This window comes from Bombina bombina, chromosome 4 (assembly GCF_027579735.1).
Source record: "Bombina bombina isolate aBomBom1 chromosome 4, aBomBom1.pri, whole genome shotgun sequence".
Taxonomy (NCBI): domain Eukaryota; kingdom Metazoa; phylum Chordata; class Amphibia; order Anura; family Bombinatoridae; genus Bombina; species Bombina bombina.
This window is the reverse complement of record NC_069502.1, coordinates 545,622,952-545,645,143: the sequence shown is the minus strand read 5'-3', so window position 1 is coordinate 545,645,143 and position 22,192 is coordinate 545,622,952. Positions and strand designations below refer to the sequence as shown.

The 22,192-nt window shown below is 40.6% G+C and overlaps 1 protein-coding gene across 1 annotated transcript in view; it reads left to right on the top strand.

Annotated features, from left to right (window-relative positions):
• Positions 1 to 22,192, top strand: part of UBE3D (ubiquitin protein ligase E3D) — an 875,767-nt gene that overhangs the window by 714,265 nt on the left and 139,310 nt on the right. The window lies entirely within an intron of this gene.

Below are 22,192 nucleotides of genomic sequence, written 5' to 3'. Positions count from 1 at the left end.
TTCCTCATGGTCATTCTAATATGAGGTTTCTGTAGAACAGCTTTACAAGACTGTTCCTTGGTCTTCTCTCTTCTTTTTCCAGATTTTATAAATTTGATACTTTTGCCTCAAATTAGGCTGTTTTTGGGAGTCAAGTTCTTCAAGCATAGGCATCTTGCACCTCTGTTTTGCTCATAGTCTATTTATATAACTAATGGGTAATGCTAAAGGCATTTCATTTTGGATAAGGTATGAGGTATGAAGGGAAAATTAAGTCTATTGGTATGTGTTAACTAAGATGTCATGAATTGGCTAGCAAGGAGAGAGTCCTTTAGTTGGAGGAATGTGAAAGATTACTTGGTATAGAAACTACAGGGAGGTACTACTGGGAATAAAATCAAAATAGCTAGGTACTCACCCAAGATGTACCAGAATGTATATTGGACTATGGTATTTTTCAATTAGGTGTTGGGGTCGGAAGACTAAGGGAAAGGATATTAAATCAAACATACCATAAAGCGATAAGAATTTTGCATTAGGGCGTGAGTATAGCAACCTTTAAGGAGTGACATTGCCCAAAACATGTTCCAAATTTACAGACCACTATATTAGTAATATATTATACTGTCATACGTTACAAAAATCAAAATCAGATGCAGATCTGTAATCTAGCTAGTATTACCTGTGAGGGACACAAGAGGACTAAGGAGCTTAGGGCATATGATAGTATAAAAGAGACCTATAATTAGCATACCTATTATCTTAAGGTGATTGTGTGGAGTACCTAAACTATTAATGTAACATATAGAACATCATACTATAACAACTCCCATAGTGTTTAAGAAGCTAACAATAACTCAATATATTATGCCTGATAGGGATCTAGGCTGTTTATGGGCTCTATCTGATTATAAATATGCCTGCAGGGTAAATAACTGACTCTGCAAGTAGCCCATGCTAAAGATGTTCCCCCAGAAAAGGTCTCTGGTAAACAATTACGTATTCAGATAAAAGGGTTAACTACTAACCCGCCGCAGCAGATACATATCAAGTCCATAACTGTTGAACAGATAACAAATAATTTTATGTAGACAAATACAGATATTAATGTTCAGGAATTCCTACTTAATCTTAAGCAGATTGTGTATCACTAGGACCTTTCCTCATCTAACCCACGCCAGTGCGATTTAGGAATGAGTCACTATGATACAAGTCCCACTCTTCATTGTTATCAGTGCTAATGCCTAGTAGAGGTATCCGGGAAAACTCTGCCATAAACTGAGCTAGGGAAACAGACGGTAAAGTTCCTTCTCTCATGTTTGGGAACTCTAGGGCTGTGAAGATCTGCAAAAGTTCCGGTTGCCCCGCCCGGGAGCCGACCGCTTCTCCCGACCCAGACACCAGAGAAGAGAGGGAGGGTGTTATCCTCCCGGGTAGGGCTACAGTGGAGAAGAGTAGTTGGGAATACATTGGATGTCCCACGTCTATGAGGATGTTGACATTCGATCTCCGGGACTCCTTTGTGGCTGTAGAGAGGCGGTGTAGGTTATCTGAGGTAGGTGTCACTGAGCTGTGCACACAGGTTTCCACTGCAATATCATCCGGCGTCCACATATTCTCTTCTGGTCGGCCAATTAAGGGCTGTTCTGCGGAGGGGTTATGTTCAGCTGGTTCAGTGCTATCAAACACCACTCGTAGTTGTCGGGCGCCATCTTTAATGCAAGTCTCCATTAGGCACTCTTTAAGTTCGGCATACCCCGCTTCCATCTGCAGACTCAGATCTAGAAGTAACGCTTCTATAGTTAGTTGAAAATCCCCCATCCTGCAGGTGTGTAGGGCCCGTTATACCCGGAAAACCGGGGGGGGGGTAGATTGTGAATTGCGGGCCGTCTCCTTACTCGATTCGGTGTGTAGAGTAAAGGTCCAAGTCATACAATCTGGTCAAGTATATTCCTCAAGCAGAGGGTATTAGCTGTTTACACACTTGGGTTACCGAAGGGAGATCTGCTGAGCTTGATTGATCTGACAGAGAGAGTGCTGAATCAAGTGCGGATGACGGCCTAAGATTGTTACTGGCTAAATCAGGTCCTGGGTGTTATTAAAAGTCCATCATGGCTCAGCTCAGAATTACAATATAAGTGGCAATAGTTTGCTGTAGTTTGCAAATGAGTTAAGAGCTGTATACCTTGTAAAACTTGTAAATTAAGTAAATAGTCCCAGGAGCTTCATGAAAAGCGACCGATCATGGCCTCTTTCTTAGCCACGCCCCCTAGACAGGATTATTAATACTTCAGGCACCTCTGCGCCTTGGCTTTCTTTCATGTAATTAGCAAGAGTCCATGAGCTAGTGACGTATGGGATATACATTCCTACCAGGAGGGGCAAAGTTTCCCAAACCTCAAAATGCCTATAAATACACCCCTCACCACACCCACAATTCAGTTTTACAAACTTTGCCTCCGATGGAGGTGGTGAAGTAAGTTTGTGCTAGATTCTACGTTGATATGCGCTCCGCAGCAAGTTGGAGCCCGGTTTTCCTCTCAGCGTGCAGTGAATGTCAGAGGGATGTGAGGAGAGTATTGCCTATTTGAATGCAGTGATCTCCTTCTAAGGGGTCTATTTCATAGGTTCTCTGTTATCGGTCGTAGAGATTCATCTCTTACCTCCCTTTTCAGATCGACGATATACTCTTATATATACCATTACCTCTGCTGATTCTCGTTTCAGTACTGGTTTGGCTATCTACTATATGTAGATGAGTGTCCTGGGGTAAGTAAGTCTTATTTTCTGTGACACTCCTAGCTATGGTTGGGCACTTTAAGTTCTAAATATATGTATTCAAACATTTATTTGCCTTGACTCAGAATGTTCAACTTTCCTTATTTTCAGACAGTCAGTTTCATATTTGGGATAATACATTTTAACATTTTTCTTACCTTAAAATTTGACTTTTTCCCTGTGGGCTGTTAGGCTCGCGGGGGCTGAAAATGCTTCATTTTATTGCGTCATTCTTGGCGCGGACTTTTTTGGCGCAAAAATTCTATTTCCGTTTCCGGCGTCATACGTGTCGCCGGAAGTTGCGTCATTTTTTGACGTTATGTTGCGCCAAAAATGTCGGCGTTCCGGATGTGGCGTCATTTTTGGCGCCAAAAAACATTTAGGCGCCAAATAATGTGGGCGTCTTATTTGGCGCGAAAAAATATGGGCGTCACTTTTGTCTCCACATTATTTAAGTCTCATTTTTTATTGCTTCTGGTTGCTAGAAGCTTGTTCTTTGGCATTTTTTCCCATTCCTGAAACTGTCATTTAAGGAATTTGATAGACAATTGGGAAGCGGATTATCTCAGTCGCCAAACGTTGCATCCGGGCGAATGGTCTCTTCACCCAGAGGTATTTCTTCAGATTGTTCAAATGTGGGAACTTCCAGAAATAGATCTGATGGCGTCCCATCTAAACAAGAAACTTCCCAGGTATCTGTCCAGATCCCGGGATCCTCAGGCGGAGGCAGTGGATGCATTATCACTTCCTTGGAAGTATCATCCTGCCTATATCTTTCCGCCTCTAGTTCTTCTTCCAAGAGTAATCTCCAAGATTCTGAAGGAATGCTCGTTTGTTCTGCTGGTAGCTCCGGCATGGCCTCACAGGTTTTGGTATGCGGATCTTGTCCGGATGGCCTCTTGCCAACCGTGGACTCTTCCGTTAAGACCAGACCTTCTGTCACAAGGTCCTTTTTTCCATCAGGATCTGAAATCCTTAAATTTAAAGGTATGGAGATTGAACGCTTGATTCTTGGTCAAAGAGGTTTCTCTGACTCTGTGATTAATACTATGTTACAGGCTCGTAAATCTGTATCTCGAGAGATATATTATAGAGTCTGGAAGACTTATATTTCTTGGTGTCTTTCTCATCATTTTTCCTGGCATTCTTTTAGAATACCGAGAATTTTACAGTTGCTTCAGGATGGTTTAGATAAGGGTTTGTCCGCAAGTTCTTTGAAAGGACAAATCTCTGCTCTTTCTGTTCTTTTTCACAGAAAGATTGCTATTCTTCCTGATATTCATTGTTTTGCACAAGCTTTGGTTCGTATAAAACCTGTCATTAAGTCAATTTCTCCTCCTTGGAGTTTGAATTTGGTTCTGGGAGCTCTTCAAGCTCCTCCGTTTGAACCTATGCATTCATTGGACATTAAATTACTTTCTTGGAAAGTTTTGTTCCTTTTGGCCATCTCTTCTGCCAGAAGAGTTTCTGAATTATCTGCTCTTTCTTGTGAGTCTCCTTTTCTGATTTTTCATAAGGATAAGGCGGTGTTGCGAACTTCTTTTGAATTTTTACCTAAAGTTGTGAATTCCAACAACATTAGTAGAGAAATTGTGGTTCCTTCATTCTGTCCTAATCCTAAGAATTCTAAGGAGAAATCGTTGCATTCTTTGGATGTTGTTAGAGCTTTGAAATATTATGTTGAAGCTACGAAATCTTTTCGTAAGACTTCTAGTCTATTTGTTATCTTTTCCGGTTCTAGAAAAGGCCAGAAAGCTTCTGCCATTTCTTTGGCATCTTGGTTGAAATCTTTAATTCATCTTGCCTATGTTGAGTTGGGTAAAATTCCGCCTCAGAGGATTACAGCTCATTCTACTAGGTCAGTTTCTACTTCCTGGGCGTTTAGGAATGAAGCTTCGGTTGACCAGATATGCAAAGCAGCGACTTGGTCCTCTTTGCATACTTTTACTAAATTCTACCATTTTGATGTATTTTCTTCTTCTGAAGCAGTTTTTGGTAGAAAAGTACTTCAGGCAGCGGTTTCAGTTTGAATCTTCTGCTTATGTTTTTCGTTAAACTTTATTTTGGGTGTGGATTATTTTCAGCAGGAATTGGCTGTCTTTATTTTATCCCTCCCTCTCTAGTGACTCTTGTGTGGAAAGATCCACTTCTTGGGTAGTCATTATCCCATACTTCACTAGCTCATGGACTCTTGCTAATTACATGAAAGAAAACATAATTTATGTAAGAACTTACCTGATAAATTCATTTCTTTCATATTAGCAAGAGTCCATGAGGCCCGCCCTTTTTTTGTGGTGGTTATGATTTTGTATAAAGCACAATTATTCCAATTCCTTATTTTATATGCTTTCACACTTTTTTATCACCCCACTTCTTGGCTATTCGTTAAACTGAATTGTGGGTGTGGTGAGGGGTGTATTTATAGGCATTTTGAGGTTTGGGAAACTTTGCCCCTCCTGGTAGGAATGTATATCCCATACGTCACTAGCTCATGGACTCTTGCTAATATGAAAGAAATGAATTTATCAGGTAAGTTCTTACATAAATTATGTTTTTCCTTTCTCTTCCTAACTTCAGTCGAATGACTGGAGTGGGAGGGAAGTGAGGAGCTATATATACAGCTCTGCTGTGGTGCTCTTTGCCTCCTCCTGCTGACCAGGAGGCGTAATCCCACAAGTAAGGATGAAATCTGTGAACTCATCGTGTCTAAAAAGAAACAAATTTATCAGGTAAGCATACATTTTCTTTTTTTTTTCCCTGCTCCTTTTATTTTGCTCTTATTTGTTTTCCTACCGCTTTTGCTTGGCTATATGATGGACTGATTTACCAATGAGGTGGAAGGGGTTCTATAGAGCGCTTGGGGTTTGGGAGTCCTGGTTGCAGGGAAGGACTAATGGATTATGGACTCTCACCACAATGAAAGAAATGAATTTATCAGGTGAGCATAAATTATGTTTTTACTATGTAGCTAAGACAGTAATATTTTGAAAGTTTGTTTGGATTAGTGACATTCTTAGTGATTTTATTCTGCTGTGGACTTCCTTTTTGCTAAATAAGATGAGATTCTCTTTTTTAGCAGTATTAGTACAGCAACATTTTCATACTCAAAATAAGTTTCCTAATTATTTATTCACTTGGCAAGAAATTGTACAATTTAGAAAGAAATTGCACCTATATGTATTCACAGCTTTGTCAAGATAGCCATGCAAGTGCAAGAAGATATAAATAAAATAAATCTGTAAAATAAGAAATTGGTTGGTGCTTAAACTAATTAATAGAATGTCCTCAACAAAAGTCCTGCTTTTAGTTCAAAGTGTTTTGGGAATCTGTCCCAATAATGAGTTGTGAGATTGTCTGATCTTTTGTACTCTTTGCTAAAAGTGTACCCTAGAGAGATGGCTAAACGTATGTCAGGTATCAGAGGGAATTACACTAACGAGCTTCACAGTAGCAGCCCAGTAGGATTCTTGAATCCCTATGCAATCGACCACAAAAATGCAGAGGTCAGCAAACTAGAATAAAAAAAATACAATATCCTAAAGAAAGAGTAAGTAACATAGTATGTACAATGTAAAGATGCTGTTCTCTGTAACATTTCAGGATGTTTAAGTCTAACATATTAATGCCATTATGTTTTGAATATAGCTTGTTTAATAAAAAAAAGACTATCTGTTAGCTGTGAAATTAGCGCCACTAATGTCTGAATAGTTTAGTTTTTGTTTTTTTTAACAGAGGAAGAAACAACATTTTAACCCCAATAAGTGCAGTATCTTGCTGCTACAAGGGATTAGCTCTTCACAGTCAGGACTGCTTGTGGAACAGTGGGCTTCTTTAGGTAGACGAGGCTTGCAAAAAACATGTGGCCTGCAGAAAACATCATTTCTTTCATGTAATTAGCAAGAGTCCATGAGCTAGTGACGTATGGGATATACATTCCTACCAGGAGGGGCAAAGTTTCCCAAACCTCAAAATGCCTATAAATACACCCCTCACCACACCCACAAATCAGTTTTACAAACTTTGCCTCCTATGGAGGTGGTGAAGTAAGTTTGTGCTAGATTCTACGTTGATATGCGCTCCGCAGCAGGCTGGAGCCCGGTTTTCCTCTCAGCGTGCAGTGAATGTCAGAGGGATGTGAGGAGAGTATTGCCTATTTGAATGCAATGATCTCCTTCTACGGGGTCTATTTCATAGGTTCTCTGTTATCGGTCGTAGAGATTCATCTCTTACCTCCCTTTTCAGATCGACGATATACTCTTATTATATACCATTACCTCTGCTGATTTTCGTTTCAGTACTGGTTTGGCTTTCTACAAACATGTAGATGAGTGTCCTGGGGTAAGTAAGTCTTATTTTCTGTGACACTCTAAGCTATGGTTGGGCACTTTTTTATAAAGTTCTAAATATATGTATTCAAACATTTATTTGCCTTGACTCAGGATGTTCAACATTCCTTATTTTCAGACAGTCAGTTTCATATTTGGGATAATGCATTTGAATCAATCATTTTTTCTTACCTTAAAAATTTGACTTTTTCCCTGTGGGCTGTTAGGCTCGCGGGGGCTGAAAATGCTTCATTTTATTGTGTCATTCTTGGCGCTGACTTTTTTGGCGCAAAAAATCTTTTCTGTTTCCGGCGTCATACGTGTCGCCGGAAGTTGCGTCATTTTTTGACGTTCTTTTGCGCCAAAAATGTCGGCGTTCCGGATGTGGCGTCATGTTTGGCGCCAAATAATGTGGGCGTCTTATTTGGCGCTAAAAAAAAAATATGGGCGTTGCTTTTGTCTCCACATTATTTAAGTCTCATTTCTCCAACATAGGTGTGTCCGGTCCACGGCGTCATCCTTACTTGTGGGATATTCTCTTCCCCAACAGGAAATGGCAAAGAGCCCAGCAAAGCTGGTCACATGATCCCTCCTAGGCTCCGCCTTCCCCAGTCATTCTCTTTCTCCGTGGAGATGTTGCCTGTACAACATCTCCACGGAGATGGCTTAGAGTTTTTTAGTGTTTAACTGTAGTTTTTATTATTCAATCAAGAGTTTGTTATTTTAAAATAGTGCTGGTATGTACTATTTACTCTGAAACAGAAAAGAGAAGAAGATTTCTGTTTGTAAGAGGAAAATGATTTTAGCAACCGTTACTAAAATCGATGGCTGTTTCCACACAGGACTGTTGAGAGGAATTAACTTCAGTTGGGGGAACAGTGAGCAGACTTTTGCTGCTTGAGGTATGACACATTCTAACAAGACGATGTAATGCTGGAAGCTGTCATTTTCCCTATGGGATCCGGTAAGCCATTTTTATTACAGACAGAAAAAAAGGGCTTCACAAGGGCTTTTTAAGACTGTAGACATTTTCTGGGCTAAATCGATTTATATATAAACATATTTTATACTCCATAGCCTTGAGGAATTATTTTAATCTTGGGAATTTTGTAAAATAACCGGCAGGCACTGTATTGGACACCTTATTCTCTAGGGGCTTTCCCTAATCATAGGCAGAGTCTCATTTTCGCGCCTGTATTGCGCACTTGTTTTTGAGAAGCATGACATGCAGATGCATGTGTGAGGAGCTCTGATACATAGAAAAGACTTTCTGAAGGCGTCATTTGGTATCGTATTCCCCTTTGGGCTTGGTTGGGTCTCAGCAAAGCAGATACCAGGGACTGTAAAGGGGTTAAATATAAAAACGGCTCCGGTTCCGTTATTTTAAGGGTTAAAGCTTCCAAATTTGGTGTGCAATACTTTTAAGGCTTTAAGACACTGTGGTGAAATTTTGGTGAATTTTGAACAATTGCTTCATACTTTTTCGCAATTGCAGTAATAAAGTGTGTTCAGTTTAAAATTTAAAGTGACAGTAACGGTTTTATTTTAAAACGTTTTTTGTACTTTGTTATCAAGTTTATGCCTGTTTAACATGTCTGAACTACCAGATAGACTGTGTTCTGAATGTGGGGAAGCCAAGGTTCCTTCTCATTTAAATAGATGTGATTTATGTGACACAAAATTTAGAGAAAATGATGCCCAAGATGATTCCTCAAGTGAGGGGAGTAAGCATGGTACTGCATCATCCCCTCCTTCGTCTACACCAGTCTTGCCCACACAGGAGGCCCCTAGTACATCTAGCGCGCCAATACTCCTTACTATGCAACAATTAACGGCTGTAATGGATAATTCTATCAAAAACATTTTAGCCAAAATGCCCACTTATCAGCGAAAGCGCGACTGCTCTGTTTTAGAAAATACTGAAGAGCATGAGGACGCTGATGATATTGGTTCTGAAGGGCCCCTACACCAGTCTGAGGGGGCCAGGGAGGTTTTGTCTGAGGGAGAAATTTCAGATTCAGGGAAAATTTCTCAACAAGCTGAACCTGATGTGATTACATTTAAATTTAAGTTGGAACATCTCCGCGCTCTGCTTAAGGAGGTGTTATCCACTCTGGATGATTGTGAGAATTTGGTCATTCCAGAGAAACTATGTAAAATGGACAAGTTCCTAGAGGTCCCGGGGCCCCCCGAAGCTTTTCCTATACCCAAGCGGGTGGCGGACATTGTAAATAAAGAATGGGAAAGGCCCGGTATACCTTTCGTCCCTCCCCCCATATTTAAAAAATTGTTTCCTATGGTCGACCCCAGAAAGGACTTATGGCAGACAGTCCCCAAGGTCGAGGGGGCGGTTTCTACTCTAAACAAACGCACCACTATACCCATAGAAGATAGTTGTGCTTTCAAAGATCCTATGGATAAAAAATTAGAAGGTTTGCTTAAAAAGATGTTTGTTCAGCAAGGTTACCTTCTACAACCAATTTCATGCATTGTTCCTGTCACTACAGCCGCGTGTTTCTGGTTCGATGAGCTAGAAAAGGCGATCAATAATAATTCTTCTTCTTATGAGGAGATTATGGACAGAATTCGTGCTCTCAAATTGGCTAATTCTTTCACCCTAGACGCCACTTTGCAATTGGCTAGGTTAGCGGCGAAAAATTCTGGGTTTGCTATTGTGGCGCGCAGAGCGCTTTGGTTAAAATCTTGGTCAGCGGATGCGTCTTCCAAGAACAAATTGCTTAACATTCCTTTCAAGGGGAAAACGCTGTTTGGCCCTGACTTGAAAGAGATTATCTCTGATATCACTGGGGGCAAGGGCCACGCCCTTCCTCAGGATAGGTCTTTCAAGGCCAAAAATAAACCTAATTTTCGTCCCTTTCGCAGAAACGGACCAGCCCCAAGTGCTACGTCCTCTAAGCAGGAGGGTAATACTTCTCAAGCCAAGCCAGCCTGGAGACCAATGCAAGGCTGGAACAAGGGAAAGCAGGCCAAGAAACCTGCCACTGCTACCAAGACAGCATGAGATGTTGGCCCCCGATCCGGGACCGGATCTGGTGGGGGGCAGACTCTCTCTCTTCGCTCAGGCTTGGGCAAGAGATGTTCTGGATCCTTGGGCGCTAGAAATAGTCTCCCAAGGTTATCTTCTGGAATTCAAGGGGCTTCCCCCAAGGGGGAGGTTCCACAGGTCTCAATTGTCTTCAGACCACATAAAAAAACAGGCATTCTTGCATTGTGTAGAAGACCTGTTAAAAATGGGAGTGATTCATCCTGTTCCATTAGGAGAACAAGGGATGGGGTTCTACTCCAATCTGTTCGTAGTTCCCAAAAAAGAGGGAACGTTCAGACCAATCTTAGATCTCAAGATCCTAAACAAGTTTCTCAAGGTTCCATCGTTCAAAATGGAAACCATTCGAACAATTCTTCCTTCCATCCAGGAAGGTCAATTCATGACCACGGTGGATTTAAAGGATGCGTATCTACATATTCCTATCCACAAGGAACATCATCGGTTCCTAAGGTTCGCATTCCTGGACAAGCATTACCAGTTTGTGGCACTTCCGTTCGGATTAGCCACTGCTCCAAGGATTTTCACAAAGGTACTAGGGTCCCTTCTAGCTGTGCTAAGACCAAGGGGCATTGCAGTAGTACCTTACTTGGACGACATTCTGATTCAAGCGTCGTCCCTTCCTCAAGCAAAGGCTCACACGGACATTGTCCTGGCCTTTCTCAGATCTCACGGATGGAAAGTGAACGTAGAAAAGAGTTCTCTATCTCCGTCAACAAGGGTTCCCTTCTTGGGAACAATAATAGACTCCTTAGAAATGAGGATTTTTCTGACAGAGGCCAGAAAAACAAAACTTCTAAACTCTTGTCAAATACTTCATTCTGTTCCTCTTCCTTCCATAGCGCAGTGCATGGAAGTAATAGGTTTGATGGTAGCGGCAATGGACATAGTTCCTTTTGCGCGCATTCATCTAAGACCATTACAACTGTGCATGCTCAGTCAGTGGAATGGGGACTATACAGACTTGTCTCCGACGATACAAGTAAATCAGAGGACCAGAGATTTACTCCGTTGGTGGCTGTCCCTGGACAACCTGTCACAGGGGATGAGCTTCCGCAGACCAGAGTGGGTCATTGTCACGACCGACGCCAGTCTGGTGGGCTGGGGCGCGGTCTGGGGACCCCTGAAAGCTCAGGGTCTTTGGTCTCGGGAAGAATCTCTTCTACCGATAAATATTCTGGAACTGAGAGCGATATTCAATGCTCTCAAGGCTTGGCCTCAGCTAGCAAAGGCCAAGTTTATACGGTTTCAATCAGACAACATGACAACTGTTGCGTACATCAACCATCAGGGGGGAACAAGGAGTTCCCTGGCGATGGAAGAAGTGACCAAAATCATTCAATGGGCGGAGACTCACTCCTGCCACTTGTCTGCAATCCACATCCCAGGAGTGGAAAATTGGGAAGCGGATTTTCTGAGTCATCAGACATTTCATCCGGGGGAGTGGGAACTCCATCCGGAAATCTTTGCCCAAATTACTCAACTGTGGGGCATTCCAGACTTGGATCTGATGGCCTCTCGTCAGAACTTCAAGGTTCCTTGCTACGGGTCCAGATCCAGGGATCCCAAGGCGACTCTAGTAGATGCACTAGTAGCACCTTGGACCTTCAAACTAGCTTATGTATTCCCGCCGTTTCCTCTCATCCCCAGGCTGGTAGCCAGGATCAATCAGGAGAGGGCATCGGTGATCTTGATAGCTCCTGCGTGGCCACACAGGACTTGGTACGCAGACCTGGTGAATATGTCATCGGCTCCACCATGGAAGCTACCTTTGAGACGAGACCTTCTTGTTCAAGGTCCGTTCGAACATCCGAATCTGGTCTCACTCCAACTGACTGCTTGGAGATTGAACGCTTGATCTTATCAAAGCGAGGATTCTCAGATTCTGTCATTGATACTCTTGTTCAGGCCAGAAAGCCTGTAACTAGAAAAATTTACCACAAAATATGGAAAAAATATATCTGTTGGTGTGAATCTAAAGGATTCCCTTGGGACAAGGTAAAAATTCCTAAGATTCTATCCTTTCTTCAAGAAGGTTTGGAGAAAGGATTATCTGCAAGTTCCTTAAAGGGACAGATTTCTGCCTTGTCTGTGTTACTTCACAAAAAGCTGGCAGCTGTGCCAGATGTTCAAGCCTTTGTTCAGGCTCTGGTTAGAATCAAGCCTGTTTACAAACCTTTGACTCCTCCTTGGAGTCTCAATTTAGTTCTTTCAGTTCTTCAGGGGGTTCCGTTTGAACCCTTACATTCCGTTGATATTAAGTTATTATCTTGGAAAGTTTTGTTTTTGGTTGCAATTTCTTCTGCTAGAAGAGTTTCAGAATTATCTGCTCTGCAGTGTTCTCCTCCTTATCTGGTGTTCCATGCAGATAAGGTGGTTTTACGTACTAAACCTGGTTTTCTTCCGAAAGTTGTTTCTAACAAAAACATTAACCAGGAGATAGTCGTGCCTTCTTTGTGTCCGAATCCAGTTTCAAAGAAGGAACGTTTGTTGCACAATTTGGATGTTGTTCGTGCTCTAAAATTCTATTTAGATGCTACAAAGGATTTTAGACAAACATCTTCCTTGTTTGTTGTTTATTCAGGTAAAAGGAGAGGTCAAAAAGCAACTTCTACCTCTCTCTCTTTTTGGATTAAAAGCATCATCAGATTGGCTTACGAGACTGCCGGACGGCAGCCTCCTGACAGAATCACAGCTCTTTCCACTAGGGCTGTGGCTTCCACATGGGCCTTCAAGAACGAGGCTTCTGTTGATCAGATATGTAAGGCAGCGACTTGGTCTTCACTGCACACTTTTACTAAATTTTACAAGTTTGATACTTTTGCTTCTTCTGAGGCTATTTTTGGGAGAAAGGTTTTGCAAGCCGTGGTGCCTTCCATCTAGGTGACCTGATTTGCTCCCTCCCTTCATCCGTGTCCTAAAGCTTTGGTATTGGTTCCCACAAGTAAGGATGACGCCGTGGACCGGACACACCTATGTTGGAGAAAACAGAATTTATGTTTACCTAATAAATTACTTTCTCCAACGGTGTGTCCGGTCCACGGCCCGCCCTGGTTTTTTAATCAGGTCTGATAATTTATTTTCTTTAACTACAGTCACCACGGTATCTTATGGTTTCTCCTATGCAAATATTCCTCCTTTACGTCGGTCGAATGACTGGGGAAGGCGGAGCCTAGGAGGGATCATGTGACCAGCTTTGCTGGGCTCTTTGCCATTTCCTGTTGGGGAAGAGAATATCCCACAAGTAAGGATGACGCCGTGGACCGGACACACCGTTGGAGAAAGTAATTTATCAGGTAAACATAAATTCTGTTTTTTCATTGCTTCTGGTTGCTAGAAGCTTGTTCCTTGGCATTTTTTCCCATTCCTGAAACTGTCATTTAAGGAATTTGATCAATTTTGCTTTATATGTTGTTTTTTTCTCTTACATATTGCAAGATGTCTCACGTTGCATCCGAGTCAGAAGATACTTCAGGAAAATCGCTGTCTGGTGCTGGAACTACCAAAGCTAAGTGTATCTGCTGTAAACTTTTGGTAGCTGTTCCTCCAGCTGTTGTTTGTACTAATTGTCATGACAAACTTGTTAATGCAGATAATATTTCCTTTAGTAATGTACCATTACCTGTTGCAGTTCCATCAACATCTAATGTTCAGAGTGTTCCTGATAACATAAGAGATTTTGTTTCTGAATCCATTAAGAAGGCTATGTCTGTTATTCCTCCTTCTAGTAAACATAAAAAATCTTTTAAAACTTCTCTTTATACAGATGAATTTTTAAATGAACATCATCATTCTGATTCTAATGACTCTTCTGGTTCAGAGGATTCTGTCTCAGAGGTTGATGCTGATAAATCTTCATATTTATTTAAAATGGAATTTATTCGTTCTTTGCTTAAAGAAGTACTAATTGCTTTAGAAATTGAGGATTCTGGTCCTCTTGATACTGAATCTAAACGTTTAGATAAGGTCTTTAAATCTCCTGTGGTTATTCCAGAAGTTTTTCCTGTTCCTGGTGCTATTTCTGAAGTAATTTCCAGAGAATGGAATAATTTGGGTAATTCATTTACTCCTTCTAAACGTTTTAAGCAATTATATCCTGTGCCATCTGATAGATTAGAATTTTGGGACAAAATCCCTAAAGTTGATGGGGCTATTTCTACCCTTGCTAAACGTACTACTATTCCTACGTCAGATGGTACTTCGTTTAAGGATCCTTTAGATAGGAAAATTGAATCCTTTCTAAGAAAAGCTTATCTGTGTTCAGGTAATCTTCTTAGACCTGCTATATCATTGGCTGATGTTGCTGCAGCTTCAACTTTTTGGTTGGAAACTTTAGCGCAACAAGTAACAGATCATGATTCTCATAATATTATTATTCTTCTGCAACATGCTAATAATTTTATCTGTGATGCCATTTTTGATATTATCAGAGTTGATGTCAGGTTTATGTCTCTAGCTATTTTAGCTAGAAGAGCTTTATGGTTTAAAACTTGGAATGCTGATATGTCTTCTAAATCGACTCTACTTTCCATTTCTTTCCAGGGTAACAAATTATTTGGTTCTCAGTTGGATTCTATTATCTCAACTGTTACTGGTGGGAAAGGAACTTTTTTACCACAGGATAAAAAATCTAAGGGTAAAAACAGGGCTAATAATCGTTTTCGTTCCTTTCGTTTCAACAAAGAACAAAAGCCTGATCCTTCTTCCTCAGGAGCAGTTTCAGTTTGGAAACCATCTCCAGTCTGGAATAAATCCAAGCCTTCTAGAAAAGCAAAGCCAGCTTCTAAGTCCACATGAAGGTGCGGCCCTCATTCCAGCTCAGCTGGTAGGGGGCAGGTTATGTTTTTTCAAAGAAATTTGGATCAATTCTGTTCACAATCTTTGGATTCAGAACATTGTTTCAGAAGGGTACAGAATTGGTTTCAAGATAAGACCTCCTGCAAAGAGATGTTTTCTTTCCCGTGTCCCAGTAAATCCAGTGAAAGCTCAAGCATTTCTGAAATGTGTTTCAGATCTAGAGTTGGCTGGAGTAATTATACCAGTTCCAGTTCTGGAACAGGGGCTGGGGTTTTATTCGAATCTCTTCATTGTACCAAAGAAGGAGAATTCCTTCAGACCAGTTCTGGATCTAAAAATATTGAATTGTTATGTAAGGATACCAACATTCAAAATGGTAACTGTAAGGACTATCTTGCCTTTTGTTCAGCAAGGGCATTATATGTCCACAATAGATTTACAGGATGCAAATCTACATATTCCGATTCATCCAGATCACTATCAGTTCCTGAGATTCTCTTTCCTGGACAAGCATTACCAGTTTGTGGCTCTGCGTTTGGCCTAGCTACAGCTCCAAGAATTTTTACAAAGGTTCTCGGTGCCCTTCTGTCTGTAATCAGAGAACAGGGTATTGTGGTATTTCCTTATTTGGACGATATCTTGGTACTTGCTCAGTCTTTACATTTAGCAGAATCTCATACGAATCGACTTGTGTTGTTTCTTCAAGATCATGGTTGGAGGATCAATTCACTAAAAAGTTCATTGATTCCTCAGACAAGGGTAACCTTTCTGGGTTTCCAGATTGATTCAGTGTCCATGACTCTGTCTTTGACAGACAAGAGACGTCTAAAATTGATTTCAGCTTGTCGAAACCTTCAGTCACAATCATTCCCTTCGGTAGCCTTATGCATGGAAATTCTAGGTCTTATGACTGCTGCATCGGACGCGATCCCCTTTGCTCGTTTTCACATGCGACCTCTTCAGCTCTGTATGCTGAATCAATGGTGCAGGGATTACACAAAGATATCTCAATTAATATCTTTAAAACCGATTATACGACACTCTCTGACGTGGTGGACAGATCACCATCGTTTAATTCAGGGGGCTTCTTTTGTTCTTCCGACCTGGACTGTAATTTCAACAGATGCAAGTCTTACAGGTTGGGGAGCTGTGTGGGGATCTCTGACGGCACAAGGAGTTTGGGAATCTCAGGAGGTGAGATTACCGATCAATATTTTGGAACTCCGTGCAATTTTCAGAGCTCTTCAGTCTTGGCCTCTTCTGAAGAGAGAATCGTTCATTTGTTTTCAGACAGACAATGTCACAACTGTGGCATACATCAATCATCAAGGAGGGACTCACAGTCCTCTGGCTATGAAAGAAGTATCTCGAATTCTGGTTTGGGCGGAATCCACCTCCTGTCTAATCTCTGCGGTTCATATCCCAGGTATAGACAATTGGGAAGCGGATTATCTCAGTCGCCAAACGTTGCATCCGGGCGAATGGTCTCTTCACCCAGAGGTATTTCTTCAGATTGTTCAAATGTGGGAACTTCCAGAAATAGATCTGATGGCGTCTCATCTAAACAAGAAACTTCCCAGGTATCTGTCCAGATCCCGGGATCCTCAGGCGGAGGCAGTGGATGCATTATCACTTCCTTGGAAGTATCATCCTGCCTATATCTTTCCGCCTCTAGTTCTTCTTCCAAGAGTAATCTCCAAGATTCTGAAGGAATGCTCGTTTGTTCTGCTGGTATGCAGATCTTGTCCGGATGGCCTCTTGCCAACCGTGGACTCTTCCGTTAAGACCAGACCTTCTGTCGCAAGGTCCTTTTTTCCATCAGGATCTCAAATCCTTAAATTTAAAGGTATGGAGATTGAACGCTTGATTCTTGGTCAAAGAGGTTTCTCTGACTCTGTGATTAATACTATGTTACAGGCTCATAAATCTGTATCTAGAGAGATATATTATAGAGTCTGGAAGACTTATATTTCTTGGTGTCTTTCTCATCATTTTTCTTGGCATTCTTTTAGAATTCCGAGAATTTTACAGTTTCTTCAGGATGGTTTAGATAAAGGTTTGTCCGCAAGTTCCTTGAAAGGACAAATCTCTGCTCTTTCTGTTCTTTTTCACAGAAAGATTGCTAATCTTCCTGATATTCATTGTTTTGTACAAGTTTTGGTTCGTATAAAACCTGTCATTAAGTCAATTTCTCCTCCTTGGAGTTTGAATTTGGTTCTGGGGGCTCTTCAAGCTCCTCCTTTTGAACCCATGCATTCATTGGACATTAAATTACTTTCTTGGAAAGTTTTGTTCCTTTTGGCGATCTCTTCTGCCAGAAGAGTCTCTGAATTATCTGCTCTTTCTTGTGAGTCTCCTTTTCTGATTTTTCATCAGGATAAGGCGGTGTTGCGAACTTCTTTTAAATTTTTACCTAAGGTTGTGAATTCCAACAACATTAGTAGAGAAATTGTGGTTCCTTCATTATGTCCTAATCCTAAGAATTCTAAGGAGAAATCGTTGCATTCTTTGGATGTTGTTAGAGCTTTGAAATATTATGTTGAAGCTACTAAGTCTTTCCGAAAGACTTCTAGTCTATTTGTCATCTTTTCCGGTTCTAGAAAAGGCCAGAAAGCTTCTGCCATTTCTTTGGCATCTTGGTTGAAATCTTTAATTCATCATGCCTATGTTGAGTCAGGTAAAACTCCGCCTCAAAGGATTACAGCTCATTCTACTAGGTCAGTTTCTACTTCCTGGGCGTTTAGGAATGAAGCTTCGGTTGATCAGATTTGCAAAGCAGCAACTTGGTCCTCTTTGCATACTTTTACTAAATTCTACCATTTTGATGTGTTTTCTTCTTCTGAAGCAGTTTTTGGTAGAAAAGTACTTCAGGCAGCGGTTTCAGTTTGAATCTTCTGCTTATGTTTTTCATTAAACTTTATTTTGGGTATGGATTATTTTCAGCAGGAATTGGCTGTCTTTATTTTATCCCTCCCTCTCTAGTGACTCTTGCGTGGCAAGATCCACATCTTGGGTAGTCATTATCCCATACGTCACTAGCTCATGGACTCTTGCTAATTACATGAAAGAAAACATAATTTATGTAAGAACTTACCTGATAAATTCATTTCTTTCATATTAGCAAGAGTCCATGAGGCCCACCCTTTTTGTGGTGGTTATGATTTTTTTGTATAAAGCACAATTATTCCAATTCCTTATTTTATATGCTTTCGCACTTTTTTCTTATCACCCCACTTCTTGGCTATTCGTTAAACTGATTTGTGGGTGTGGTGAGGGGTGTATTTATAGGCATTTTGAGGTTTGGGAAACTTTGCCTCTCCTGGTAGGAATGTATATCCCATACGTCACTAGCTCATGGACTCTTGCTAATATGAAAGAAATGAATTTATCAGGTAAGTTCTTACATAAATTATGTTTTTCACCTGGCCATTCCTGCTGTAGTTATATGCCTTTATAATTATTTTATTGTTTTTCAGTTATTTTTTTAAATTAGTTTTATATTTAGTTTTTTTAACTAGAGTTTTCTTTGTTAGCACCTCAAATTAAAATATTTTCATTGTATGCTTTTGTGGATTCATAAAAAAAAAAAAAATTACATTTCAAACAATTTTGTATTCAAGGTGGTGCTCCCTTTTATTTATTTATTTTCTCAGCTTTAGAGGGAAAGTCTTTTTTAGGCCTAAGCGGTGATCTATTGTTAAGAAGTCACAATTTTAAAAATTATGATTTTTGGGAGTTAAAGAACAAACCCAAATAGGTAGCAAACTTATCTATGAATTCTAACCTAAATAGTGTGTTTTCGCTGCATGTAATGCCATTCATTTTGCACAGAGCGCATTAAATAATAATTTTAACTTTGTAATAATTCGACTGCACCATATCTGCTTCTAAATCGTTACCAAATAAAGCTTCTAATGTTTTCTGAGAAAGAACAGGCCCATGCAGTCGTCATGACATCACAGAAACTGGAAGAGGAATAGGCAGCCTTGCACATTATAAGAGCATGCACAGCAGCTATACTAGCAGAACAAGTCATGCCGACATGACCCTAGATTGTACCCTAGATCAGCAATCCAAAATGTCCAAGGTATGTGATAGAAAATGTAATAAACTATTATAGTGATGGGGAATATCCGTGCAGCGATCCTGAGTGGTCACATTTCCAGGAACTCCTGTTAATTATACTTTAATCCGATGATTATAGGCAACATCCTACAGCTATAATACTGAAATTGATCACTATGATAATACCTTGCTCTGTTAGGGGTATATAAATACTTATTTGGCTGTATTCGTAAATCTAGGGCTCAGGATCGGACAATAGAGGCCTGAAACTTCAGCTTACTACAGGCGGCATTCCCCCCTGCCCAGTACTCTGAGATATTTGGCTCTGCTTTGCAATATTACCACCTTTGCAAAAACTTGTTTCCAATCGTGCTGATCCTAATGCGACCCAGTCTAATGGAAACTGTTACCACTCCAAGTTTGACTGTGACACAGATAGATATAAGACAAACCTTTAAAGAAACTGCCCAGAAAAAGGCAATAAAATGGCCTGCACATCAACCAACAAAGTGGACCTCTGGAGATCAAGAATCTGAACATCTATATTTGCAGGGTGATGCATCGTTATGCTTAACAGCTCCATTGGTATCTCTGAACTCTAAAGTCGATATATACTTTGGAAATACAGTCGGGACCCTATTCTTGCTTCCCCAGTATGACCGTGTACCCTGAAGAAACAAAAATTTGAACCATGACTTTTGGTAAACTTTACTATGCAAGATTTGATGGTTATGCTTTTTGCAACCCATATATTCCTTTAGCTTTAGTAGTTATGTCTCAACTCTCATATTACCATTTTACTTTGGAGAAGATAGTGCTCACAAAGGTTTAATTAGATGAAGTTTACTTACTGAGACTGAGTTAATTCATTCTGTAGTATGTACCTTTTATTGCATTTACTATTGTTATATTTTAGATTGGGTTTTTTTTGCATTACATTTATGCTATAATTTAATGTTCTTCTTACATTTAACATATTGACAACAAGGGACAGCTTAATCTCTTGTCTATATGTCTCTCAATAAATATGTATGCTATAGATTAATGTTCTCCTAGCACATAATCTTATATTTAACATAATGACAATAAGGTACAGATGAATCTCTTTGCATACAAAGAGAGAAGCGCTCTACCAGGAACGAACAAAAGCTCATTAGCTAATTCTGTGGCGATTTACCACCCGGAAGCAGCCTCTTTTAGACCAGTGTGCTTTTCACAGAGGAAAACTTTCCTGAAGTATATCAGTCTGATCCCGCCAAGTAAGGTCATTCCGGCCCCGAAATACCAGGCAATTCTCCTCTGAACAAGGAACATGAAAACCACAGATGATCGTTTCGGTCTCCTATGGGCTTCGTCAGTGAGGTGCAGCCACATTCCTCTAAGCACACTGGGCAAGGAATCCACGTCTGGTTTCCCCCATCACCCATAGGGAGACATCCCTAGGGTCATATTAATTTGCATACAAAGAGAGAATCGCTCTACCAGGAACGAACAACAGCTCATCAGCTAGTTCTATGGTGATTTACCACCCGAAAGCAGCCCCTTTTAGACCAGTGTGCTTTTCACAGAGGAAAACTTTCCTGAAGTATATCAGTCTGATACCGTTAAGTAAGGTCAGTCCAGCCCCGAAATACCAGGCAATTCTCCTCTGAACAAGGAACATGAAAACCACAGATGATCGTTTCGGCCTCCTATTGGCCTCGTCAGTGAGGTGCAGCCACTGAGTGGCACTGGCCTTGTGGACAAGCATTGAAGTTTTTCAGAGACTAATTGTCTGGTATTTCGGCGCTGGACTGTCATTGGGCAGGGTCAGACTTATATGCTACAGGATATATTTTTTCTCTGTGAAAGGCATAATGTGCTAAAAGAGACTGCACACTGAGTGGCACTGGCCTTGTGGACAAGCATGGAAGTTTTTCTAGCTTTAGTTCTGTCTCAGTTTAGTGCGTCTCTCTATTTTCTTGTTCTTATGCAAATTACTCTTAGGTCTCCCTATGAGTAAAAAGGGGAAACCAGACATGGACTCCTTGCACATATGCCCTAGAGAGATGCAACTGCACTTTACTGACAAGTCCCAAGAAAGGCCGTAACGTACGTCTGGAGTTTGTTGTTTTCTCTTGTTCAGAAAAGAATTGCCTGGTATTTTGGCGCTGGACTGTCATTTGGCAGGGTCAGACTGATATGCTACAGGATATTTTTTCTCTGTGAAATGCATTATATGCTAAAAGAGACTGCACACTGAGTGGCACTGGCCTTGTGGACAAGCATGGAAGTTTTCTAGCTTTTGTTCTGTCTCAGTTTAGTGTGTCTCTCTATTTTCTTGTACAGATGCATCTCTTGTCTATATGTCTCTATCAGTATGTGTGAATTTGAAAAGGTAACTTAAAATATCACACTATTCTCCTGATCCTTTTTGATCTATCATTGGCAAAAGTGTTTTACATATTTAAATTATGTCGCCTGGTCATCAGCCAAGGCTGGGGGGAAGGGCAGAATATTAAAGGGACATGAAACCCTAATTTTTTTTCTTTCATGATTTAGAAATAAAATAAATTTTTAAACAACTTTCTACTTTACTTCTATTATCTAATTTGCTTCATTCTCTTGATATCCTTTGCTGAATAGCATATCTAGATAGACTCAGTAGCTGCTGATTGGTTTCTGCACATAGATGCCTTGTGTGATTGGCTCACCCATGTACATTGCTATTTCTCAACAACGGATATCTAAAGAATAAAACAAATTAGATAATAGAAGTAATTTGGAATGTTGATTAAAATTGTATTCTCTATTTGAATCATGAAAGAAAAGTTTTGGGTTTAATGTCCCTTTAAATACTAAAGGCTAGATTTAGAGTTTTGCGTTAGAAGGGGTGCGTTAGCTACGCATGTTTTTTTTCCCCCCGCACCTTTTAAACAACGCTGGTATTTAGAGTTCTCTGAAGGGCTGCGTTAGGCTCCAAAAAGGGAGCGTAGAGCTTAATTTACCGCCACTTCAACTCTAAATACCAGCGTTGCTTACGGACGCGGCCAGCTTCAAAAACATGCTCGTGCACGATATCCCCATAGGAAACAATGGGGCAGTTTGAGCTGAAAAAAACCCTAACACCTGCAAAAATGCAGCGTTCAGCTCCTAACGCAGCCCCATTGTTTCCTATGGGGAAACACTTCCTAAGTCTGCACCT